Source organism: Phascolarctos cinereus, unplaced genomic scaffold (genome assembly GCF_003287225.1).
Source record: "Phascolarctos cinereus isolate Bilbo 61053 unplaced genomic scaffold, phaCin_HiC Scaffold_3;HRSCAF=262, whole genome shotgun sequence".
NCBI classification, from domain to species: Eukaryota; Metazoa; Chordata; class Mammalia; order Diprotodontia; family Phascolarctidae; genus Phascolarctos; species Phascolarctos cinereus.
In genome coordinates, this window is record NW_027555736.1 from 131,738,775 (window position 1) to 131,765,152 (window position 26,378).

The 26,378-nt window shown below is 38.7% G+C and overlaps 1 long non-coding RNA gene across 1 annotated transcript; it reads right to left on the reverse strand.

Annotated features, from left to right (window-relative positions):
- Nucleotides 1-696: 696 nt before the first annotated feature.
- LOC110192742 (uncharacterized) lies at nucleotides 697-25,176 on the reverse strand. The gene is made up of 4 exons (XR_002320235.2): nucleotides 25,015-25,176; nucleotides 23,684-23,794; nucleotides 20,038-20,176; nucleotides 697-1,539 (listed from the first exon to the last, which is right to left on the reverse strand). It is a non-coding gene; the product is annotated as an uncharacterized LOC110192742 (long non-coding RNA).
- Nucleotides 25,177-26,378: the final 1,202 nt, after the last annotated feature.

The window sequence follows — 26,378 nt, forward strand, 5'->3', positions numbered from 1 at the left end:
GAAACAAGTTGTAATCATAAGTAATCTTGTATATAGTCATCTGGGAGCAGCCTCATTCATTTATCAAACATTTATCAAGCAACTGTGATACACACACACACACACAAAAGGTTAATGAAGCACAAGGATTTTTTTTAAAGATTATCCCTGTCCTCAAGGAATATATGATCTTGCAGGGGAGCTGATACAATAGCAATTCATATTCATATAACACTTTAAGATTTTCTTCAGAACCAGCTAATCAAGTGCAGTAGGTAATGAAAATATTTTAAACTCTCTTTTACAGATGAGAAAACTGAGTCTGAGATAGTTGAAATGATATAGCTAAGTTCACACAGTTAATATCAAAGCCAGGATTTGAATCCAGGAATCTAATTCCCAGATTTTACGCTATATTACATTATCCCTTTATAGTATTTGCATTAAAACATCATGCAAAAATTATACTTTTTATACATTTATCTAGCCAGCATGATGCACTGCCAAGAACACTGAAATTGGAGTCACAGACTTTGAACTGGAATCCTATCCTAGTTGTGATATTTAATGTCTGTATTACCTCGGCCAAATTATTTAAACCTCTCTGGACTCAGTTTTCTCCTCTGTAAAATGAGGGGGTTGGATGATATGACTGCTAAGGACATTTCTAGTTTTAAATCTATCATCCTATGATCTCATAAGATAGAGATGATTTACTAATCTGAATTAATGGAACGAATGAATCATTGAATAAAGCATTTATTAAGGCTTAATAAATATGTGCTTACAATGTGCTAAGCATTAGAAATTCAAATAAAAAAGTAAGACAGTCCCAGCTCTCAAGGAGCTCACAATTTAATGGGGGAAACAATACATATGGAAGATTTTAGCAGCAAGTCAGATGGAAAAGTTCTGTGGTGCTTAGAATACAGTGGCAAAGCAGATGGTAATGCTTCTTTCATAATGTCATTTTCACTAATTAAATTATATCAGTTTCTGATGTCAGCCATTTGACAATGACAAGAACTTTCTTTTCTGGGTCTTCAAAAGACACGTTTATAGCATCTACAGGAGCAGTTGCTAGGCTGCATCTACACAAGGGGGTGGGGGATAAATTCTTAGATTTATCTAAGAATTATGGGTAAGGGCTCTAGGTTGTTATTCTAAAGGCTCTTGGGTGCAGGGTTCTGGGCTATCTCCTTCAGGGGCGAAGGGGAGATGGTGGTCAAGGTGGGGATGGTGGCTGCCTGGCACATGCTGCCTCCTGTCTGTCCCTCAGGATGCCCCATTGCTTTAGTTAATCTGGCCTGACTACCCAATTGGCAGTTGGTTGGCAGGTAGTGGGAATAGTTGGCCCCTTCTTTGCAGGAGTTGCTTCCCTGGATGATGACTGTGAGGATTCTGCTGGAAGCAGGACAGGTGGTCTTGGGAGTACTGACTTAGGACTTGGGAGTTCTCAGGGCTCTTGTGCTCATCTGTCTGTTGCTGGCAGTTGGTGGTGATGAAGAAGGTATGCCACTTCTTCACAATGATTTTTCCTTCCATCGATGGCTGCAAGAGCTGGGTGAGAAACAGGTCCAGTGGTTTGGAGGTTAGTGCTATTCTCAGGGCTCGTGGGCTCAGTCCTGACCTATCTGCATCAAAGTCTTAGAAGAGATGGTAAAGATGACCAGGGTTTTCCACACTGGGAGTCCTCTGACACTGATAAAATCAGTTCCAGACCAAAAAACAAAAGAAAGCAAATTAACAACATAAGTGCATAAGAGAAGTACCAAGAACTATGAGAGTTGCAAAGAATGAGAGACCCTATCCAACTGGGAGACAGGGGGAAGAGAATCAAGGAGAAAACTACTTGAGGAAGATCTGGAAGATGCTACATGATGTATTGGAAAAATACAGCCAGAGAATCTGAGTTCACATTTCAGCTCTTCTACCTATGGCTGTATAATTTTATAAGTCACCTAACCTCTCAGGATCTGTTTCCTCATCTGTAAAATGAGAAGATTGTATTATATGTATTCTAGAGTGTCTTCTGGCTCTCAATCTACCATGCTTTGAAGAATGGATGGGATTTCAACAGAAGCATATAAGGGAGAGACAAGGTAAAGAAATGTGTCATAGTGAGCAGGATAAACAAAGGTTCAGGGGCAGCTAGGTGGCACAGTGGATAGAGCACTGGCCCTGGAGTCAGGAGATTTGAGTGCAAATCTGGCCTTAGACACTTACTAGCTATGTGAACCTGGGCAAGTCACTTAACCCTGATTGCCTCAAAAAAAAATTATAAACAAAGGTTCAGTGGCAGAAAAGTAAGGGATGTTTTAGTGGAAAAGTAAACAGTCCAGTTTAACTCAAGTGTAGCATACTTGAAAGGAAGTAGTAGCTCAGGGTACAAAAGCAGGTGGGAACCAGATTGTGAAGGGCCTTAAATGCCATGCTTTTGACTTTGGACATTATTCACTAGAAAGAGGGAAACCACTGAAGACACTACTACATGTGGATGACTGTATTCTAAAGCTGTACTCCCTGCCCCTCCTAAACATATCTGAAACTACAAATCACAGTGCACAGTGGTCTGAGTTGAAGAAGTCAATGGCTATTTTGTCCTACGATTGGTTTGGGTGATAAAATAACTGAGACACTAAGTACAGTTCTGGGATATCCATAGCCACATACCACTGCATGCATCATATTATTTTGAAGTGCCTAGCAGAGTACCTGGCACACAGAAGGTACTTCTTAAATGTTGATTGATTGATTGTTTGATTGGAAGCTCCAAAATGAGATACAACAAACGTCAACGAGCCATTCTTTGGCCAGGAGTCATTTTCAAAGCAATTTCCAAAGGCTTAAAGATGAGTTTAACTATCTCAGGCCACTAGGAGCCATTTACTAATTTAGTGCTAACAGTGTTTTGCCTTCTTTTCCAAAGCAAAGTTCTGATAAATCACTGTGATACAGATTTTGTTTAGAATAAAAGTACTAAGTAGACCTTTGAAGTTTTAAGTTGGGAGACACATCAGAGATCATCTATTACAACCCCCTTATTTCATAGATGAGGTAACTGAGACCCAGAGAGGGTGGTTTCCAGACAACAGAAGATGGGCGGTATGTATGTAAGTACACCTGCAATTCAGTTTTCACTGGATTGAAGAGCATTGCATTTGAAATCATAGGACTTGGGTTCTAATGCCAACTCTGCCATGTACTATCTTAGGTAAGACTTCGTATATGGGGACCTCAATGGTTAAGATGACAGGGTTGGACTAGATGACCTCTGACATCCCTTCCATTCCTAAATCTGTGATCATGTTACCCTACCACAAATACAAAGAACAGGATCACATATCAGCTGGCATCTTTTACCTTGTCAACCACATCTCTTTTTACCCACTGTTACTTACTCTCTGCTCCTGTCAGTCTGGTGTCTTCACGGTCACCTGAAACTCGGTTGAGAATGCCTTCTCTCCTCCTTCCCCTTTCTCCCTGTCCAAATCCCCTTTGGCCATCTTAAATGTCTGGCAGGCACGTCTTCCTTACCTCTCTGTGCCTAATAGAGTTTTTTTTTCTTCCTTTAAAATACACCTCAAGCACCATTTTCAAGTCTTTCCTAATCCTCCCAACTGCTTCCTCCAAAACTACCTGGTGTTTAGCTACTTTGTATATTTTTGTATTTATTAGCTTTATATTTATGTCATACATATATTTATATATACTCATTCTCCCATTAGAATGTAAGCGCTTTGCAAGGAAGAATTTTTTTCCTTCTTTGTACTTGGACCTGGCACATAGTACAAGCTTATGAAATACTTGCTAATTGGTTGATTGACTTGCTCTGTTAGGGCTCAGCTCATCCCCCATCTTCTCCGGGAAGAATTCCCTTACTACTCCAGCCCACACTAATCTACCCCTCCTCCAGAATGCAGAGAGCTAGGTGGATCAGTGGATGGAGCACTGGGTCTGGAGTCAGGAAGACCTGAGTTCAAATCTGGCCTGAGATATTTACCCACTCTAGTATCCTTGCCAGGAAAACCCCACGGACAGCATGGTGCATGGGGTCTTGGAGAGTGGGACACAAATGAACAAGTACAAAAGCTCTAGAAGGCTCAGTCACTTAAGAGTCCTAACCCTCTAATTTAGGACTTGATTACAAAAAGGGTATCTTGTATCATTGTTCACTTGTTTCACATGCTGTGTGCTTCCTTTGGTTTCCCCCACAGTGCCAGGTACATAACAGCATGCACTTGGGCAACGTTTCTGTATCAGCAGTGAAAAAACCTGCGATGGGAAAGAAGAAAATGCAGACTTCCCATAAGAGTGATTATGGCACAGAAAAGTATAAGAGAGAAACGGCCAGTTCAGGAGAGTGGATAACCACTGAGAAAAGGTTTATAAGAATTAAAACCAAATGAATGAAAGCATATAGGTCAGGCATAGAATCCAATCTCTCATGACTCAGGGGCAAAAAAGTGTAATCATGCTGGGGTTTTCTTTGGTTTCAGGTTTTGGGTCATTTGGACGCCACCCTGTTAATTCTAGCTGGGAAGCAGTGAAGGTAAGAACAATCTAAACACAAATCACCCAGAGTCACATGCTTGGGGCAGAGCCGATGCCTTCCGGTTCTCCTGAGAAATAGCTCTCTGTGGCCCTTGGCCCAGTGCACTTGCTTTTGTAACATAATCCAAAGAGGGAAGGAAGGAAAAGACAAGCTTGTGCCGTACTGAATGAGTGAAAAATGAGAAATGCCTTACTCTTTATTCCTTTCAAAGCAATTCTCCCACGCTTCTTATAAGTTAATAGCATTAGCTCATGTTGATTCAGCACTTGACAATTTATGTGCATTATCTAATTTGGTTCACACAACAGTGCTGCTGTTGTTATCCTCATTTTACAGAGCAGGAAACTGAGGCATAAGGAAGGTAAATGATACATGGTAAAAAGTCACATGGTTTTTAAGTAACAGAGCTTGGATATCATCTCTGTCCTGACTCTATGTCCATTGCTCTTCTAATTCGTAATGTCTCTTTGAACCTGTTTCACATAATAGCTTTTGGTTTTGTCACAAACAAACAAAACTAATGAGATACACAGGAGATTGGATATGATTGAAATCAAGAAAAATGAAAATTTTTTTTAGGTGAAAAAGATTTTCTATATGATATGGCCAATTAGATCGCTAACTAGACACTTTCTCTAATTCTCACTAAATCTGAAAATATATATATATATATATATATATATATATACATACATACATATATATATATATATATATGTATATATACATATATATATATATTTTTAGGCAATTGGGCTTAAGTGACTTGCCCAGGGTCACACAGCTAGTAAGTGTCAAGTGTTTGGTCTGAGGCCAGATTTGAACTCAGGCCCTCCTGACTTCAGGGCCAGTGCTCTTATCCACTGTGCCACCTAACTGCCCCTCTCTAAATCTGAAATAAACAAAAACAAAACAAAACAAAAAACCCCAAAAGAGGAATTATGTGGTAGATATAGACCAATTAAAGCTGAATCCACAGGAAAAAAAAAAGGAACCCCTACAAAGTAAAATCCTTATTAATTAACTAATACTAGAGTTATTTTTAAACTACTCACTCAGCAAACTTCCTCCATAATCCTCCATGTAAGGCCAATCATGGACTTGTGCCTGGGGCAAATTTTAGAGTCTCTTACTGCTGCAGAGACTATTCCAACACACCTCACCCCTTACAACAGACATTCATTCTGCTCTGCCATATGTGTTAGAAGAGAAAAGTATGCTGCCCTGTATTTGGGATAGCCCTAGGTTAGAGGCTTTCAAGGCTTCAGAGATTCTGTCTAGGAAGCCCTCCCTGTCCTATTCCAACCCTGAAAAATAGTGGCAGAGTATAGTTCCTGGCTCATAATAAGTGCTTAATAAATGCTTGTCAACTTGACTTGACATTCAACCCAGCCAAAAAGGAAAAGAATGAGAGCCAAGAGAAGAGGTTGGGCAGTGGACCAGCAGGAATGGCTATACCAGAACTGAATGAAAGGGGACTGAAATCCATCTGGGGCCAATCCAGTCTTCCCCAGATGATACTCACACCAGGGACCAAAGTTAATGAAACATAAATCCCCTAACATACAAGGAGGCTGAGGCAGCTTTGCAGTTCAGTCCTGGAAGTATACCTATCAGGAAAGGAAGTAGAATTAGAAAGCAAGTGATAGGTGAATCTAAGGGAAAGAAAGCTGAAAAATAAAGATTTCAAGAGGAAAAAAAACTCAAAAATCTAGAGCATAAAGAGATAAATCAACAGAGGAGTCTGAACTTAGAAACATGAGTACTAAACCCTCAAAGAGATTACAAAGCTTTCTTAATATATAACCTTGCTTCACGTCCACAAAGTAAGTTTATGCAATGGAGCCCAGTTTTGTGTCCATCCTCTGTTTATGAAATGGCTTGTGCATATGCTCCCAGTTAGAGAGCAGAACTCCCTGACAGTGGGCTGGGGTTTCATCTTCTAGTCCTATATTAAGAAAGCCCCACCTCCACCCCCTTTATTGAATGGTTCCTATTGCTCTCTCACACCCTTGTGTAGCAACAAAGGACACTAGGCAACTTAAAGACAAGATCAGCCACAGGTGTTTATAAAATTAATATTAATTTTCTGGCAAATGTCCTCTATCATTAAAAAAAAAAAAGTCTGAGTAAGGCAGGGACACAATTGGGACCACACTTCCTTCCTATGAGGTTTTCCTTCAGCACTCTTGCTACTGGAATAAGTGTGGACAACACCCAGACAGTCACTGGGTTCCATAATTGTGCTGCTGTCATCATCTTCCCTTCTCTCTTACCCCCTCCTCATGTCTCCATGCTCCACCATCACTGTCCATCAAAAACTATACCCCTCTTGGAAGGCTGATCTTACCAGTTTCCTGTGTCCCTGAACTGGGAAGGACTACAAATCCCAGAGGGCTTTGAGGTCACCCGACTCCTGTGGTTACATTGATAAAGGAAAATGAACCAAGCCTAATGAAACACAGAATGCTGTAAACTCTTAAGAGAACAGAAAACAACAACATGAAATGCCAGAATGGTTCATAATAGAAATGAAATTCATCATAAAAGAAAATGGGAATATTGTTCTCAATGCAGAAATAAAAAGCCTCAATTAATAAGTTGGCAGAGGGAGGGGGTATGAAGCCATGGTTGAGAGTTCTTTCAATGAAACAAGAAAGAGTGTAATTGATTTAGGAAACAAACAAACAAAAAAAGAAGTAGAGAAAAATCCAGCAGAACAGAAGCAAAAGGTAACAGCATTAAAAGGACACATACTCTTTATTCAAACCATAAGTACTTAGAAGTCTTCCAGAAGAACATAATAAATTTTTTAAAAATGTGAACAACACAGGGCAAAAAATATAATAAGAAAGTTACACAGAACTGAATACAGAAAACAGAACACCAATTGAAACAATATATTGATCACTTCTAGGAGAAAAAAAAATCCCTACACTTCAAATACAATGGTTAAAGTTAATTCTAATAACAGATAGTGAATTCTGCAAGGATCCAAGAGAAAGACATTCAAATATTAAGACAAGATCCTTTGAATAATACAGGATATACCAGACATCGTAGGGAGTCCTTGAGAGGAATGGAGTTGGAAACAGCAACAGCAGTGGTCACTTACTACTGAAGACTTGTGCATCTCATGACTTTTTCATCACCAATGCTGTCTATTGTACCTAAACAATAAAACTTCATGGATGCAAACATTGGCATTTAATAGACTATGTCATTGTAAAGAGAAGGGAGAGACAGGATGTGAAAGTAATGAAGCCAGTGGGTGGTGCAGAGTGCTGGACTGATCATAAAGTTACCCTCTCCAAGCTAAATATTCGTATTCAGTTGGAAATTGAGGAAATGCCCATCAATTGGGGAATGGCTGAGCAAGTTGTGATATATGAATGGAAAGGAATACAATTGTGCTATAAGAAACGATAAGCAGGCAAATTTCAGAAAAACGTCGAAAGACTTACATGAATGGATGCTGAGTGAAGTGAGTAGAACCAGGAGAACACAGAACACAGTAACAGCAACATTGTGCTATGATCAACTATGATAGACTTAGCTCTTCTCAGCAATACAATGATCCAAGACAATTCCAAAAGACTCATGATGGAAAATGCTATCCAAATCCAAAGAAAGAACTATGGAGTATGAATGCAGATTGAAGCATACTATTTTCACTTTTTTTTCATGTTTTTTTCCTTTTGTTCTGTTTCTTCACAACATGAGTAATGGAATTTAAATGATTGCACATGTATAACCTATATCAGATTGCTTGCTGTCTTGAGGAGGGGGAGTGGAGATAGAGAAAAATTTGGAACTTAAAATCTCATAAAAATGAATGTTGAAAACTCTCTTTACATGTAACTGGAAAAAATAAAATACTATTTACCAAAAAAAAATTTACATTCAACAAAAGCAGTGCCCCCAAGGCAAGATGGCTACCGGAAGACTTAATGTCAACAAATTGGAGTCCTTCTCTTACTTGTCAACAGTTTTTGCTAACTTGGAGGGAAAGCTGAGCCATCACACAGTTGACAATAGTGGAGCAGAAAAGGAATGGACATCTTATGGAGATTTTGGTATACAGCACCATATTTGCTCACCTAAGTCAGAACACTTGCAAACATCAAGACTGGTTTGATGAAAATGATGGAGAAATTCAGAAGCTGCTAAAGGAAAAGTGAGACCTCCACAGGGTTTACCAGCAGAATAGTTCATCTGTATCTAAGAAAGCAGCATTTAACTGCATCAAAAATAAAGTACAAGTGAAGCTTAGGGATGCAAGACTCTTGGCTCAGTAACAAAGTAGATGGAATTCAGTTTTTATGGTGATAGAAACAATCCAAAGCACTTTTATGATGTCCTGAAAGCTATTTATGGGCCAGAGATGTATGGTGCATCTCAACCACACACTGCTGATGGAGCCACATTGATTAGTGATAAGGACATGATCCTAGAAAGATGATCTGAACACTTCTATAAGTGTTCACAACAGACTGTCATCAATCAGTGCTGAAGCCAATGACTTTTTACCTCAGGTTGAAGTCAATCCCTCTCTAGCCAAGTTTCCAACAGAAGAAGAGGTTTTGAATACTGATTCTATTCTAGCTGAGATTTACAAGGTAGGGAGGGTCCATTGCTCATACAAAAGCTGACTGAAATTTTCCAGGTTATATGGCAAGAGGAGGTTATTCCCTCAGGAATTCAGGGTTGCCTCCAATGTCCATCTCTATGAAGGCAAAGGAAATAGATTGTCCTGCAGCATTCACAGGGAGGGTCTCTCTTAGTCATTGCTGGCAACATTCTTGCTAGAGTCCATCTTAATAGGCCAATCCTTCACCTGGAAAATAGTTATCTACCTGAGAGCCAGTTGGCTTTAGAAAGAGCCAAAGAACAGTCAATATGGTGTTTGCTGCCTGACAACTCCAGGCAAAATGCCAGGAGCAGAACAGAGGTCTGTACACAATGTTCATCCATCTGACCAAGGCCTTTGATACTGTCAGTCATGAAGGCTTATGGAAAACTGTGCCAAAATTTGGTTGCCTAGAGAAGTTCATTAGCGTTGTACATCAATTTCTTGCCCAGGTTCTGGATAATGGATGATGCTCTCATGCTTTCCCAGTCACAAATGGAGTGAAGCAAGGCTATGTGATTGCTCCCATGCTTTTTAAGCATGGTGATTTTAGCAATGTTGTCAAACGCCTTCAATGAGGACGGATACAGCATCAAGGTCAGCTACCATACCAATGGTAAATTCTCCCACTTAAAAGGCTACAAGCCAAGGCTAATGTGGAAGGAGAGTTGGTGCACGACGTTTTTGTTTGCAGGTAACTGTACACTCGATACAGCCTCTGAAGCTGAGATGCAGCAAAGTATGGATCGATTCTCTGCTGCTTGTGCAATTTGGGCCTAATAATTGACACCAAGGAAACATAGGTGCTCCACCAGCCAGTACCACACCATCCATTTGTGGAATCATCTGTTACAGTAAATGGAGAAGTTTTGAATGCTGTGGATAAGTTCACTTACCTTGGCAGTATACCTTCCAGGGATATATACACTGATAATGAGGTTGACACACACACTGCCAGAGCTAGCTCACTGTTTGGGAGGTTCCAAAGGAAAGTGTGGGAGAGAAGAGGTATTAGACTGCCTACCAAACTGAAGGTCTGCAAAGCTGTTGTGCTGACCTCATTGTTGTATGCCTGTGAAACCTGGACAGTATACCAGCGTCATGCCAGGAAATTGAATCGCTTTCATTTGAATCGTCTTAGGAAGATTCTAAAAATCACCTGGCAGGATAAAGGACACAGAGGTTCTTTCTCAAATTAAACTGCCAAGCATTCAAACTTTACTGCAGAGAGTGCAACTCTGATGGGCTGGCCATGCTGTTGGAATGCCAAAAGTACACTTGCCTAAAAGACCATTTTATGGAGAACTCACATAGGGCAAGTGCTCACATGGCAGTCAAAAGAAGTGATACAAGGACACTCTTACGGTCTCTTTGAAGAACTTTGGAATTGATCGAGTGACATGGCAGACAGTGGCACAGGACCACACAACATGGTGTGCCCTCATCAAAGAAGGCGCTGTGCTCTGCTGAGGTGCTGAGCAAAGCAGAACTGAAGTAGCTCAAAAGAAATGCCACACGGGCAAATTTAGAGTCCTCCTCAAGTGTTCAACAGACTATTTGTGCCTGGCCTGCAGGAAAGCATTCCAGTCTCAAGTTGATCTGATCAGCCACAGCTGGACACACTGTCACTTGACTCTAACATAGTGATGTCATTTTGGTCCTGTTCAAGAGCAAAGGACAACAGCGAACCAACCAACCAACTTTATTTTCAATTCTTTCCTATCCCCAAAAGTAATGCTAAAATGTTTTGGTGTGTATGGGGACTTGGGGTATAAGCTTAATAACTGAATCACTGGATCAAAAGATGTGAATATTTTAGTTACTTTATTTGCATAATACCGAATTCCTTTCCAAAATGGATTTACTGATTTACAGCTCCACGAACAATGTACTAGTGTGTCTCTTTTACCACAATTCCTCCAAAATTGACTATTCCAGGGGTGTACTAGAACTAGCTCAAATTGGCTGGTGAGAGCCTATTTAAAATTTCATTGTGAGCATATACTCCTCAGAAATTTTGCTTTGTTGATTTCTAGACTTAAAAAATGATGGAGAAAATGTTAATAATGCAAATTAAACTTAAAAGTATATCCTGTGAACATTTTTTTTGGAGAGCCAGTCATTAACCACCTACTAGTATTCCTCTTTTTTGTCATCTTTGCCAATTTTCAAGGTATGAGATAAAAACTTCAGAGTTATTTTGATTTGTATTTCTCTTACTATTAGAGATTAGGCCTTCATTCATATATCTAGTTTGTAATTTTTCTTTTGAGAAATGTTTGTTCTTAACTTTTGACCACTAATCTATTGTGGAATAGCTTTTTGCTTTATATAAATCGACTACATATGCATATATATATATATAGAGAGAGAGAGATACATATATGTATATATCTATATATATACACACATCAATATAATACCTTTATATATGTATATATCTTAATATATACATAAATTTTTTTTATAGGAGCTAGGTGGCATAGTGGGTGGAATTGCCAGACCTGGAGTCAGGAAGACCTGAATTCAAATCTAACCTCAGACACTTACTAGCTGTGTGACCCTGGGCAAGGGTTTGCCTCAGTTTCATTATCTGTTGAATGAATTGGAGAAGGAGATGGCAAACCACTTCAGGATTTTTGCCAAGAAAACCCCAAAAAGGGGTCACAAAGAGTTGAACACAACTGAAAGACAACTAAACAACAACAATATATATCATATATCTTGGATACTAATTATCAGAGAAATTTGATACAAATATTTCTCCCCGTAAGACCACTTTCCTTCTTATGCTAAGTACATTAATTTTACTTGTGCAGAAGTTTTTTAGTTTCATACAGTCAAAGTTATCTATTTTATCTTTTGCAATTGCCTCTGTTCTTTGGTAAAGAATACAAGTCCTCTCCAGAGCTTTGTGAGGTGTACGATTTGATTCTCTTCTAATTTTTTATTGTATGATCTTTAATATTAAGGTCATGTATCCAATGATATTGTATTGTGGAATATGCTTTGAGGTGTTAGCTTAAGCCTAGTTTCTGCCAGACTGGTTTCCAGTTTTCCTAGTTTTTTTTTTTTTAACCAAATGTGGAGCTCTTTCATAAGTTGTTTATGTTTTATTAAACACTGGGTCATAGGGTTCCATTGTTTTTGATTTTCCTTTGTCTAGTCTGTTCCGTTGAATGTTTCTCCATTTTTAATTAATACCAGATAGTTTTGATGGCTGCTGCTTTATAATGTAGTTTGAGGGCTGGGAGTGCTATTCCTGATTGATCTCTACCTCTCTTTATCATTTCCCTTGATATTCTAAACCTTTTATTGTTTTAAATGAATTTTATTATTTTATCAGGTTCTGTAAGTTATCCCTTTGATAATTTGATTGGTATAGCATTAAAACTAAAAATTAATTTGGGTAGTATTGTAATTTTTATTATATTGGCATGACCTAGTCATGAGCATTGAATATCTCTTCACCTATTTAAGTCTTTATTTCTCTAGGGGGAACTTTGTAATTGAATCTATGCACGTATTTGTGTGCTTTGGTAGATGGATCTCCAGATATCTTATGTATTTTGTAGTTATTTGGGGTGAAATTTCTCTATTTTAAAATTTTTGCTATTATCATATAAAAATGCAGTTGATTTTTGAGGGTTTAATTTATAGCACATAACTTTGCTAAAGCTATTAGTTAACTGCCTCATTATCTCTGCTGATGTCCTAGAATTTTCCACCTATGCCATCATATCATCAGGAAATAGAAATAGTTTCATCTATTTTTTACCTATCTTTATTCCTTTAATTTCTTTCTCTTATCCTATTGCTGTTGCCACCATTTATAGAATGATATTAAATAACAGAGGAAATAATAGGTATCCTTGCTTTACCATTCCATTTATCGGAAAAGGTTCTGATGGATCATTATTGCATGTGATGCTTGCTTTTGGTTTTAGATAGATACTTTTGGTGATTTTCAAAGGTCCCTCTATTCTTATACTTTGTAGGGATTTTTAGGATAAATGAAGTATATTTTGTCAAAGGCCTTTTCTGCATATCTTGAGATAATCATGTGGTTTGAGATGTTTTTATTTTTAATGTGATTAATTATATTAGCTTCCTAATGTTGAACAATCCTTGCATCTCTGGTATTAATCCAACTTGGTCATGATGAATGATTTCTTGGATAAATCATTGTCATCTGTTTGTTGAGGTTTTACTTAAAATCTCTGAATCAATATTTATTAACAATATTGGTCTATAATTCTGTGGTTTATCCTTTCTTCATTTAGGTATTAAGCCTGTGGTGTTGATGTTCAGTTGTTTCAGTCATATCTGCCTCTTTAGGACTCCATGTGGGGTTTTCTTGGGAAGGGTACTGGAGTAGTTAGCCATTTGTTTCTCCAGCTCATTTTACAGATGAGGAACGAAGGCAAACAGGGTTAAGTGACTTGTCTAGGATCACACAGCTAGTAAGTGTCTGGAGCCAGATTTAAACTCAGGAAGATGAATTTTCCTGATTCTAAGCCAGAGCTCTATCCATTGGGCCACCTAGCTTAATATAGTCTTTTATTTTAATTTTTAAAAATTTATTTTTAGTTTTCAACATTCACTTTTATAAGATTTTGAGTTCTAAATTTTCCCCCCTTCTTCCCCTCCCCCTCCCCAAGACAGCATGTAATCTGATGTAGGCTATATATGTTTAATATAGTCTTAATATATTAAGGCCATATTGTCCAATAAAAGGAATCTGTTAGGGTGCTTTCTTTCTCTGAAAATAATTTATGTTGTATGGGTTTATGTTATGTACTAATTATTCTTTTCATTTTTGATAAAATTCTCCTTTGAGCACATTAGCACTAGGAGTGTTTCCTTTGGTAGTTCCTTTACCGCTACTTCTATTTCCTTTTCTGAGATTAGGTTATGTAAGATCTCTATGTGATCTTCTGTTAGTTTGAGTATTTTTTAAACATATTCCTCTGCTTCTGTCACGTTCTCAGTTTTGTCAGCATCTATCTGTGCATGGTTAGTTCTAGGAACTTTGTCAGAATGGAGGAGAGGAGAGAATTTCCATATTGATGACTTAGGGATTAGGATCAAATGCAACAGAGAGATCATGAATGAATGATTCTTGGTCACGGAGATTCTTTTGAAAAATTATTTAACATTTTATTTCCACTCAATTATATGTAAAAACAATTTTTAGGGGCAGCTAGGTGACTCAGTGCATAGAGCACTGGCCCTGGAGTCAAGAGGACCTGAGTTCAAATTTGACCTCAGACATAGAACACTTACTAGCTGTGTGACTCTGGGGAAGTCACTTAATACCAATTGCCTCACAAAACAAAACAAAAACAATTTTTAACAATTGTTTCTTAAAGCTTTGAGTTCTAAATTCTCTCCCTCCTTCCCTTCACTTACCCTTCAGTGAGAAGGCAAGCAATTTGACATCGGTTTTACATATGCAGTCACAGAAAACTTATTTCTATATTAGGCATGTTGTGAAAGAAAACACACACAAAACCAAGAAAAATAAAGAAAGGTTTTTTTAAAAGTATGCTTTGATCTGCATTTAGACTCCACCAGTTCTTTCTTTGGAGATGGTTAGCATTTTTCATCAGAGTTGTCTTGGAATCATTGTATTGATGAAAATAGCTAAGTCATTTGCAGCTGATCATAGTACAGTACTGCTTTTACTGTGTACACTGGTCTCCTGGTTCTTCTCACTTCACTTTGTATCAGCTCATGTAAATATTTCCAAGTATTTTTGAAAACCCCCTGCTCGTAATTTCTTATAGCAAAATAGTATTCCGTCACAATTTTCTGTCATATTAGCCAATCTGATAGGTATGGGGTAGCACTTCAGAGTTGTTTTAATTTGCATTTCTCTGATCATTAGTGATTTAGAGCATTTTTTCATGGCTATAAATATCTTTGATTACTTTGTCTGAATACTGCCTGTTCATATCCTTTGATCATTTATTAATTAGGGAATGGCTTTAATTTTTATAAATTTGTCTTGATTCTCTATTGGGGTATTTATCAGAGATGCTTGCTATAAATTTTTTTCATACTTGTGATTACTAACTGTATTTCCCTCCATCCTGTTTTCCTCCTGTTTATCCTACATTTTTTTCCTTTTCATCCTGTCCATCCTCAAAAGTATTTTGCTTCTGACTACCACCTCCTCCAATCTGCCCTCCCTTCTATCAGCCTCATCCCCCCTCACCCCAATCCATTTCCCCTCCTACTTTCTTGTAAGGTAAATTTCTATACCTAACTGAGTATATGTATATTATTCCCTCTTTTAGCTAGTTCCAATGAGAGTACCATTCAAGTTCTCCTGCCCACCTCCTCCATCTTCCCCTCCATTGTAAAAGCTCTTTCATGCCTCTTGTAGGTGAGATAATCTACCCCCATTCTACCCCTCCCTTCCCTTTTCTCCCAGTATATTCCTCAATCTCCTCCCCCCTTTTTTTTTAGGTATCATCCCATCATATTCAACTCAAACCCATGCCCTCTGTCTGTGTATACTCCTAACTGCCCTAATAATGAGAAAATTCTCAGCAGTGACATCTTCCAATGTAGGAATATAAACCCTTTAATCTTATGAATTCCTTCTGATTTCTCTTTCCTGTTTACCTTTTTATGCTTCTCTTGAATTGGAAAGTCAAATTTTCTATTCAGCTTTGGTCTTATCATCAGGAATAAGTATGCATCCCTCCCCCCTCCAAAAAAAGATTATACTCAGTTTTGCTGGGTAGATGATTCTTGCTTTGCGCTCTGGTATAATGTATTCGAAGCCTTCCAGTCTTTTAATGTAGAAAATACTAAGTCTTATGCTATCCAGACTGAGGTTCCATGATATCTGAATTGTTTCTTTCTGGCTGCTTGCAATATCTTCTCCTTGACCTGGGAGCTCTGGAATTTGGCTATGATATTCCTGAGAGTTTTCATTTTGAGATCTCTTTCAGGAAGTGTTTGGTGGATTCTTTTAATTTCTATTTTACCTTCTGGTTCTAGAATATTAGGACAGTTTTCTTTGATAATTTCTTGAAAGATGATGTCTAAGATCTTTTTTTGATCATGGCTTTCAGGTAGTCCAATAATTTTTAAATTACCTCTCGTGGATCTGTTTTCCAGGTCAGTTGTTTTTCCAGTTAGATATTTCACATTTTCTCCTATTTTTTTTCATTCTTTTGACTTTATTTCATTATCTCTTGATGTTTCATGGAATCATTAGCTTCCACTTGCCTAATTCTAATTTTTAAAGAATCATTTTCTTTATTGAGCTTTTGTACCTCCTTTCCATTTGGTCACATCTACATTTTAAGGAGTTCTTTTTTTTTAAATGAATTCTTGTACATCATTTTCCATTTGGCTTATTTTGCTTTTTAAGGCATTCTTCTCTTCATTGGATTTTTTGTGCCTCTTTTAGCATTTGGCTTGTTCTATTTTTTTTTTTTTGTGAGGGCAATTGGGGTTAAGTGACTTGCCCAGAGTCACACAGCTAGTGAGTGTTATGTGTCTGAGGCCAGATTTGAACTCAGGTCCTCCTGACTTCAGAGCCGGTGCTCTATCCACTGCGCCACCTAGCTGCCCCTGCTTATTCTATTTTTAAGGTGTTATTTTCTTCCTTTTTTTGCCTCCTTTCTCTTTTTTCATGATTTTTTGCATCAATGTCATTTCTTTTCCCTAATTTTCCTCTAACTCTCTTATTTAATTTTAAAATATTTTTTGAGCTATTTAAGGAATTCTTTTTGGGCCTCAGACCAATTCACATTTTTCTTTGAGGCTTTGGATGTAGTAGTTTTGACTGTTGTCTTCTTCTGAGTTTGTATTTTGGTCTTCATTGTCACCAAAGTAATTTTCTAGAGTCATTTTTTTTTGTTCTTTGCTCATTTTTCCAGTCTATTTCTTGATTTTTAACTTTATATCAAACTTGGGCTCTGCTCCCAGGTTGGAGAGGGTGCTATCCCAAGCTTCAGATTCTTTATACAGCTGTTTTCAGAACTAGTTCTGGGGGGTGTCTCTAAGTTGTCAGTTCTTCAAAGGCAGTGTGATCTAAGAAGTATGTTTACTATACTTTTTTTTTTGCTTTTTTTAGGCAATTGGGGTTAAGTGACTTGCCCAGTGTCACCCAGCTAGTAAGTGTCAGGTGTTTGGTATGAGGCCAGATTTGAACTCAGGTCTTCCTGACTTCAGGGCCGGTGCTCTGTCCACTGCACTACCTAGCTGCCCCTACTATACTTCTGGCCTGTGCTCTTGTCTGTGAGCAACCATAAGCACTCTTTTCTGCCCCGAAACTGTGACCAGGATCCTAGATCCCCTGTGGCCATAAGCTCTGGTGGCCTAGTGCTTTTCTCTGCCTTGGGACTGTGACCAGGATATGAGTATGGGTAATGCAACTGCACGCAGTGCCAACAAAGGGCTTTCTATAATCTCCTTCTGGCCAGTTGTCCATCCCCCTTCCTGTCTGTGGGCTGAGACCTCCAGAAGCAGCCACTGTGGCAGCTGATTCAGTCACCTCCAGGCCTGCTGCAGGCTTCCTGTGGCATAGCCTGTGCTGTACTGGCCTAGCTTGAGCTGGACCATGCTCCATTCTCCCCCTGATACAACAGACCTTTCATGACAACCTTCTAACTTGTATTGGGCTGGAAAAGCACCTTTTTCTTGTATGGATTCTGACACTTCAGAATTTGTTTTGAAGCATTAAGTTGTTTGGAGGGGAATTTGGGAGAACTCAGGAGAGTCCTTGCCTTTTTTCCACTATATTGACTCTGACCCCCCCCAGACTCTTAAGAGAGTAGTTTCAACAGAGTGATGAATGAAGGGTTTAAGGAAGCGGGGTTTTTTTTTGTTTGTTTGCTTGTTTGTTTGGTTAGCTTGTCGGACATCTCATTTACATGTTTCCTCATAGAGGTGATCCTGACTTATTGAAGACTAGGCCAACAGAACATAAACTCTGGCATATGGGAAAAATTGTGAGTAATGGCCTTGGCAACGCAGACTGAGTCAACTTTCCAAAAGGCCAGCCTAGCTAAATATAGATAGGCTCATCACAAGTAAACTGCACACTAGATGACACATGCAAAAAACATAAAATGAAGAAAAATACAAAGAGGTCCCCATTTTTGTGTGACCTCCTTCTGTTTCTTCACTGATAATGGGAGAATGATATAAAGAAGAACAGATGGTGTTAAGAATTAGACAGTTTGAGACCATCCATAAACATTGACTTAAATGTTGGGCATCCAAATCTTTGTCCAATGAGCAATATATACTATTATCAGTAGAGGGGCTGCTAGGAAGTACAGTTTTCCCAATGAGAAAAGAGAGCCTGAAGGGGAACAATAGGTAGGAGCCTTATGGGAAAGGAGAGACAGGGAACGTTGGAGCTATACAGAGAGGCACTGGGATGCAGATTCATTCTAGCTATGGGAACCAATTAAAAGTGATGGGCACTGCTACTCAAGACCAATTGTAATTATAAGCATTTGGAGCCTCGTCTTTATTGATGACCTGAGTAAGGAGTAAAATGCCTGGATAGAACTTGCCCTTATGTCTGAATATGCCTGCCTCATAGTGTTGGGACACTAGTGTCTTTATCCTCCCTCCCCTCCCTGGTGCTTGGTAAACCAGAACCACTTAACTTTTTTGGAGTTTCCTGTTCTTTTAAAATCTTGTTTATTTGCTATTTGTACTTTTATAATTGATTTTGTCTCCAAATAAAGATAAAATGCCTTTTATTATAGTTCCAAATGTGAGTTTGCTATAAGATAAAGAATTTTCAGTTGTTCAGTCTTTTTTCAGTCATGTCTGACTCTCCATGACCCCATTTGGGGTTTTCTTGACATTGTTTGCCATTTCCTTCTACAGCTCATTTTACAGATGAAGAAACTGAGGCAAACAGGGTTTAGTGACTTGCCGAGGGTCACACAACTAGTAAGTGTCTAAGGCTGGATTTGAACTGGGGGAGATGATTCTTCCCGATTCCAGGCCCAGCACTCTATCCACTGTGCCACCTAGTTGCCCAAGGCAAAGGGTAAGATGGGAAAATTCAGCGGGTGACTGAGTTTTGTTTTACTTTGTTTTTAACAGTATTCTGTAGAACAGAGAGATCAGTCTCTGCTCAATGGTTAGGGAAAGGAGATTTCTTCCCTTTCTGGGGGCTTTAATCTTACTGATCTTCATGAATATTTGGCACTAACAAATTCTCTAAAATAGAAGGGAGAAAGGAAAAAGTGAACCTGTGAGACCAATTGCCTTGGATTATAAAGAGGAAAAAACCCACGTAAATTCAACTCTTTGACAACTCAAAGAGGGGGCTTTACCAACAAATTGACATACTGCTGAAGGAAATGAATCCTATCAATTCCTGACACCTTTGCTGTAGCTGAAACTAGAAAACAAAAGGAAGATGCAGCTAAGGAAGGATCATTCATAGCTTCTCGTGTAGATGCAGTAATGGAGCTGAGATAGTTGATTTTATCATGTATCCAAAGGCACCAAGAAATACCATTTTATGGGAAGCTCAGTCATTTCTTATTGCACTAATCGTGGCAGACATCTACAAAAAGACCACGCTGAAGATAATTAAACCTGATGTGCCAAAATCTGTCACAGAAGGTGAAGTCATAGAGAAATTCTGGGCTTTTTTTTAATCACTATGTAGTCTTTATGACAACAATTGATATATACATTAAGGACATCCTTGATGAAAACATGAAAAGGGAACAGGTAGAATTTAGCAGATGCAGTTCTGCAGTAAACTACATCATTATAGCCATACAGTGGATTGAAAGGTACAGAAAACACAGAGTCATCAATGCTTATTGTTTGAATTTCTAAAAGTGTTTGATTCAATAGAGCAAAATCTTACCTTAAAGTTTTACCTCCAACAAGGTGTTTTTCATGCATGTAGTAAAAATCACACAAGAGACGTTAAAATATGTATCAGTATTCCTGCTGCTGAGGAAGCTGGAGTTAGTGGATCATTTAAATTTGGGTATTCCGACCTGCTGTAGGGTGAAAAGCAACAGAATAGCCATATTAAATATGGTACCAATATAGGGTGGGAGGGGAGAGAAGGTGGGGTAGGAGACTACCCTAAAGGAGGAGGAAATCAGCCCATCTCAGAAATGGAGCCAGTCAAAGATCTCATGATGATCAGTGATGGGGCTGGGCCCAGGAAAACAGAGCAGAGACTCCTGAATGAGTCAGTCAGTCAAGGAGCATTTATGAAGCACTTAATGAGGTCAATAATCACAACAGAATTTGACCTAACTATCCCCATGGGAAAAATCAAAGTTCCTATTGTCCAAACTGTAATATACAATTGAAGAAAGGCTGTTATTTAGACTGTGATATTAATGTGACTGGAGAGTCCATAGAGCTGGCTCAACAGTACAAATGTTTTGAGCAAACACTGGGAATAGACAGTGAATTGAGACTAGAATTGAGCACCAGGAGGAGAGCAAGTTGAATTACCTTTAAGAAATCATTCAGTGGTTTCAATAACCCCACAATTCTCCTTCAAACAAAGGCCCATCTTGTTTGGATTTTTTTTTAAATGACTCAGTTTTATTTTCAGTTTGAAATTCTCTTCCTCCCCCAGCCATTGAGAAGGCAAGAAATGCAGAGCTCATTACAAACATGAAGTCATGCAAAACAAATTTCCACATTACCCTTACTCCAGAAAGAAGAAGAATGCAAGAAAAAGAAAAAGAAATAAGTAAGCTTCAATCTGTATTCTGAGTACATCAGTTCTCTATCTCTATCTATTCCTTTAGAATTGAGGTGGGTCATTGAATTGATTAAAATTACCAAGTTCATCATAGTTAATTTTCTTTAAAGGCCCACTTCTTAACACCAATATTCTTCTGATGATAATGTGTGGCTGAAAATTATAAAATGCCACAGATTCCAAAGAATTAAAATTGAGAGTCATTTGAAGAGCAACATAGTGGCACATTTTGGATGTGAGTAGGCTACAACTAATAAACAATGAAAACTGTATAGGAGAAGAAGCAAAAAGGATATCAATCATTCTTACCCACATATGTTCTGCCTTTATGATTCCCCCAAGCCAGAAATGTACATTCTCCTCATTTACCCCTCTTTGAATCCCTGGCTTCCTTTACAACTCAACTCAGCTTGTACCTCCTGTGGGAAATCCTTCTCAAACCCCTTGTTAGTGTCCTCTTTACTTAGTAAATTATTGACATAAGTATATACATATCTTATATAAGTATATTTTGTACATATTATATATTTATGTGTTTACATATTGTATTCCCCAGTTAGAATGCAAGCTTCTTTTTTTTTTATGGAGAACAGAAAAATTTATTTTTTTTTTGAGTCCTGAAAATATCTTTTATTTATGACACACTAGTAATTCTAGACTCCTCCTTAGCAATATGGCAGGAGAAAAATAGAGTCAATTATCAAACACATATGAAGTGTTTACTCTGTGCTAAGTGTTCAATCATCAGACTTAGTGTTGAGGATACAAAGAAAGGGAGAAACAGGTCCCTGTCTGTAAGCAGCTGACATTCTAATTGGAGAAACCAAACAAGAAATTGTACATAGAAGTCACATACTATGAAAGTGAAAGGTAATCTTAGAGGAAAGGCACTCCTAGAAGGAGGTTCTTTTTTTTTTTAGTTTCTTATTTTTTTTTAATTTTTTTTACCCCTCCCCCCACCCCAAGATGGCATGCAGAATGCAAGCTTCTTGAAGATCATTTTTCTTTGTTTTTTTTATCACCAGGAACTAGCACAATGACTTACACATAGAAGTATATAAAAATTGCATACTATATTGGAAAAAGGGCATTTGGAAGAATTCCCAAGAAGCAGCAAAGGTCCAACTGAGGTTGCTTTAAAAAAATGCAATGGGACACCCAATTTTGTAATTCTCTGTCAGTGCACAGGAATCATGGAACAGGAATAAAGAAATAAGATGGTAGAAGTTACTGTGATATTTAAAAAGTCTGAGAGACATAATTTCTGGTTATTTTAATCATTTTATTAATAATGCCAGCATGTTTATTAATAAGAGGATGGTCATTTGGCCTTCTGTCTCTTAGACTAAAGACCATCATGGGCACGCTCAAGACTTGTACGCCCATTGGAAGACGGATGTTCCCAAGGGTGGCAATTAACTCTGATTAATAGTTAATGAGAGAATGAATAGTATAATGAGGGGCTGAACCTATTCAAATGAACTTTGATTATGTCATTTACTTCTAATCCCCCCCCACACACACATATGCACTGCACACTATCTTGGGCAATCTATTCAAAGAATTTATCCCCACCCGTACCTGTAGAGTCCAATGGCTTCCCCACCTGGGTGGGGTCGGAACAATATTGTTAAGAAAGTACCATCTCATTATGAGTACTGCCCTTCAAAAGACTGAACTTTTGAAATCAGGACTTTAGAAGAAGGGGGAATTCTGGATTTCCCCAGATTACTGGTTATTAATAATCATTTCTCTCATTATCAAAGGATAATGTCCATTAATTGCTAAGGGTAGAGCAAGGGACTCTTGTTTAATCACTACTGAGACAGTGAATTGCCAGATGACATTTATAAGCAACCAAAGTTAGAAAGGATGAGGTGGTCTGAGAGATTAGGAAGGTCAAGCAGTAATTGAAGGTCATAGTAAATCCAAAGAGTAATTTTAGTATGAGTTAGAGAATGGATGAAGTAATGTGGCAGAGGTGTTATTTTCAGTTATGTCTGACTCTACATAAGGGCTTCTTAAATTTTCTACCTGACCCCTTTTCCCGTTTTGGCAAGGTGTGTTGGAGTTGCATGGTCTGAGGGCATGGATGGTACAAAGTGCACATACTTTGTTCAGAACCAAGGCTGCAGTGAAGTTGTGCAATGCAACATGGGCAAGTGCTGCCAGAAGCACCTCAGATTCATTACATGTTTGGCTTTTAATTCGATTTTTGGTTGTTGTGTGTTCAGAGACCTTTTCCTGTTGCCAAATTTTTCACGACCCCCTGTGGCCGTTTAAGATGCACTGCTCCACAGACAAAGTTCATGGGTTTTTCTTGGAAAATACGACTGGAGTGGTTTGCCACTACCTTCTCCAGTGTGTCTCCAAACAGGGCTTTTGTAAAGTCATGCCATCTGTTTGTTGTGCCAAGACCTCATGTAGCAATACCAAAACTGTGTTATGATTTTTCCAAGTACCTGAAAGATCAAGGGTTTTTTCTCCCTGTTTTGTCATGTGGTATATATGAAAGATGGCAGTTCTTTGTATCTTTCCTAAGAATTATTGGGGGAAAAAATAAATAAAATGTAGATGAATCAAAACTACAAAAATAGCTGAGGTATTGGGAAGCAGAACACAAGCAGTGCTGGGTGCTTTGCCTGGTGGTCAGCTTCATCTAAGGAGAACAATATCGCCTCATGCAGCAGAAAGAGTGCTTGATTTGGAGTCAGACTACCTCCGTTCAAATCTCACCTCTCCCACTTACTGAACCTGTGTGACCTTGAGTAATTCATCTCACCTTTCTGGGACTCAGTTTTTTCATCTGAGGAGGTTGGATTTGAGCTCTTACAGTTCTGAGTCTGTGATCCCGTGGCCTCAATGAGTGGAAGCACAGCCTACTCTTGAGGACCTTAAAAAAAAAAAAGCAAATGGATAAAAATGAAGACATTTATTCTCTAAGAATTTCCTCAAGAAATGAGATGTTTAAGTCATGCAAAAGGGTTGCCACGATGAAGAGGCCAAAAGAACTAAATAAACCCACAAACACGATGTCCTAGTCAAGTAGGAGCATGCTGACCAACAGGGATGGCAATTTAAATACAGCTTGTTCACAAAACAAGACAGATGATGACAAGAGATCATGAATGATGTAGTGTCACAAAATAGGAAAAAGCAGTTGATGAGAAGATGAACTTGTAGAGGGATTGGCAAGAGAGGCAGCTAAATCAGATTTTTTTCCTTTAAACCAGACTTGAGATTTCATCGGATCATAGACAGCTAATAAGTGTCAGAGGCAGAATTTTAACCCAGCTATTCCTGACTCCTTTTCCATCCCTCTGTTCAAGGTACCATGCTGCCTCTATTTGTTTCATCAGTATACAGAGATCTAGTGAAGAACTTCAACCAGTGTAGATCAGAACCTTCTTTGGAACTCACAGTCTTAGAGGGTTTCCTGAATTACCCAGAGGTTAAAGTGCTTTGCCCAGGATCACACAGCCAGTGTGTCAGAGAAATGATTTGAATCCAACTCTATCCACTACAGCTGCCCCTCAGATTTTTTTAGCTTGGTTGAACAAATATTAAGTGCCTATCATATACTATGTTGGGTGCTGAGGAGTCAATGGTTATTTTGTTGTTGTTTTTAATGACAGTTCTTCCTCTCAAGGTACCTATAGTCTACTTAGGGAGGGGCTTGGGAAGCATGATACAACATGTATACAGATATTTATAATACAAAATAGAATGAAATAGGGTCAAAATGATAGCGCTGATGGAGCAATGGGACTCCTAAAAAAGGGTCCTTGAAATTTCCCACACATTTTAGAGCTCATATCCCTGATGTTCGCCTGAGGCATCTGGCCCATCCCCATATAATCCTTCAGCTGTCCTTTCATTGTGGCCCTCAACCCAGCCCAGCCCTTCATTTTCTGTTACCTCCAGACCACTCCAGGCTACTTGCCACTCCTTAATCCCATTCAGATCTTCCCAAAGTCTTTCTAAATAAAAATATCAATCTTATCCTCATCAAATGTACAGATTCTTAGAATCTGGCCTGCTTATATTGGTGTCAAAAATACCACAGACTCACTAAGAATCTCACTCACCCAACCAGTGTCTTAATAAACTTACGGTTTGGACTGAAAGAAGGCTTGAGTGGTCAGATTCTTTCAAGGCAGACTCCCACCCTGTGCCCTTGCATTTCAGGGTTCCTAGCACCCCTAGACTCCATCAAAATGACAAAATGTTCTATGAAATTTGAACACAAAGAGAATACTTTCAGTTGAGATCAGAGAAGGCTTCATAGAGAATGAGGCAACTGAGCTAAGTCTAGAAGTTTTGAATAGACAGATAAAAGGAAGTGGATTACAAGAGTGAGAGATGGTTTATGTAAATTTTGGGAGAAGGCATTTTTTGGCATAAAATTAAGTTCCAATTTGCCTGCAACCTAAAGTACACGAAGGAGGGTAATGTGAAATTCAGCTAGGAAGGCTAGTGGGAGCCAGGGCTGATCAATAATAGACAATAAACATTTATTAAGTTCCTATGTGCTAAGCACTGGAGATACAAAGATAAAAGAGACAGTTTTCTGCCCTCAAGGAGCTTACAGCCTAAGGGGGAAGAGAATACAAAAAAAGAAGCTAAAAAGCTGGGTAGGCAGGTATTCAATGCAGGGGAAGTGGAATGGAGAAGTCAGTCACAGAAACCCCAAAGTAGTGTAGCCAGGTGAGAAATGAGATGTCTGAGCAGGGCTCTCTCATTAAATGGAGGTTTAGAGTTCATGGCTTCACTCTCTAATCAGAGAGGTTTGGGATGGTGATGAGGTTGAGGACTAAAATTGATGGGATCTTGCAGGCTAATGAGGTTATCCCAATAATGAGCTTCCTGGGGCATGTTGGAGAAATCAGGGAAGTCCCAAAGTAGTGCAGCTTGGCGAGAAATGAGAGGATTCTTTTGCTTTGAAAACCCAAATACTCCAGGATCCAGTGACACTGATCTCCTTGCTGTTCCTCATGCAAGACACTCCATCTCTTGACTCTGTGCATTTTTACTGTCCTCCATGCCTGGAATTCACTACTGCCACATCTCTACCTCCTGGCTTCCCAGTCTTCCTTCAAGTCTTAGCTAAAATTCCATCTTTTGCAAAAAGCCTTTCCTGGTCCTCCTTAATATTAGTGAGATTTTCTTCATTTTGTCCTGTATGCAGATTTGTTTGCATATAATTGTTTGCATGTTACCTCTTCCCTCCCTCCCTCCCCTTTATATTGAGAGCTCCTTGCAGGGACTGATTTTGCCTTTTCTTTATATCTTCAGCACTTAGAACACTATGCCTGTGGCAGGTACTTAATAAATGCTAGTTGTTGACTTGACTTATTGACTTCAAAGATCTTGAATGCCAAGTTTAGGAGTTTGCATTTTATCCTAGAGTCATTAGGGAACTGCTGAAGATTCTCAAGCAAGAAAGTCACTTAGACAGAACTACTCTATAGGAAGAA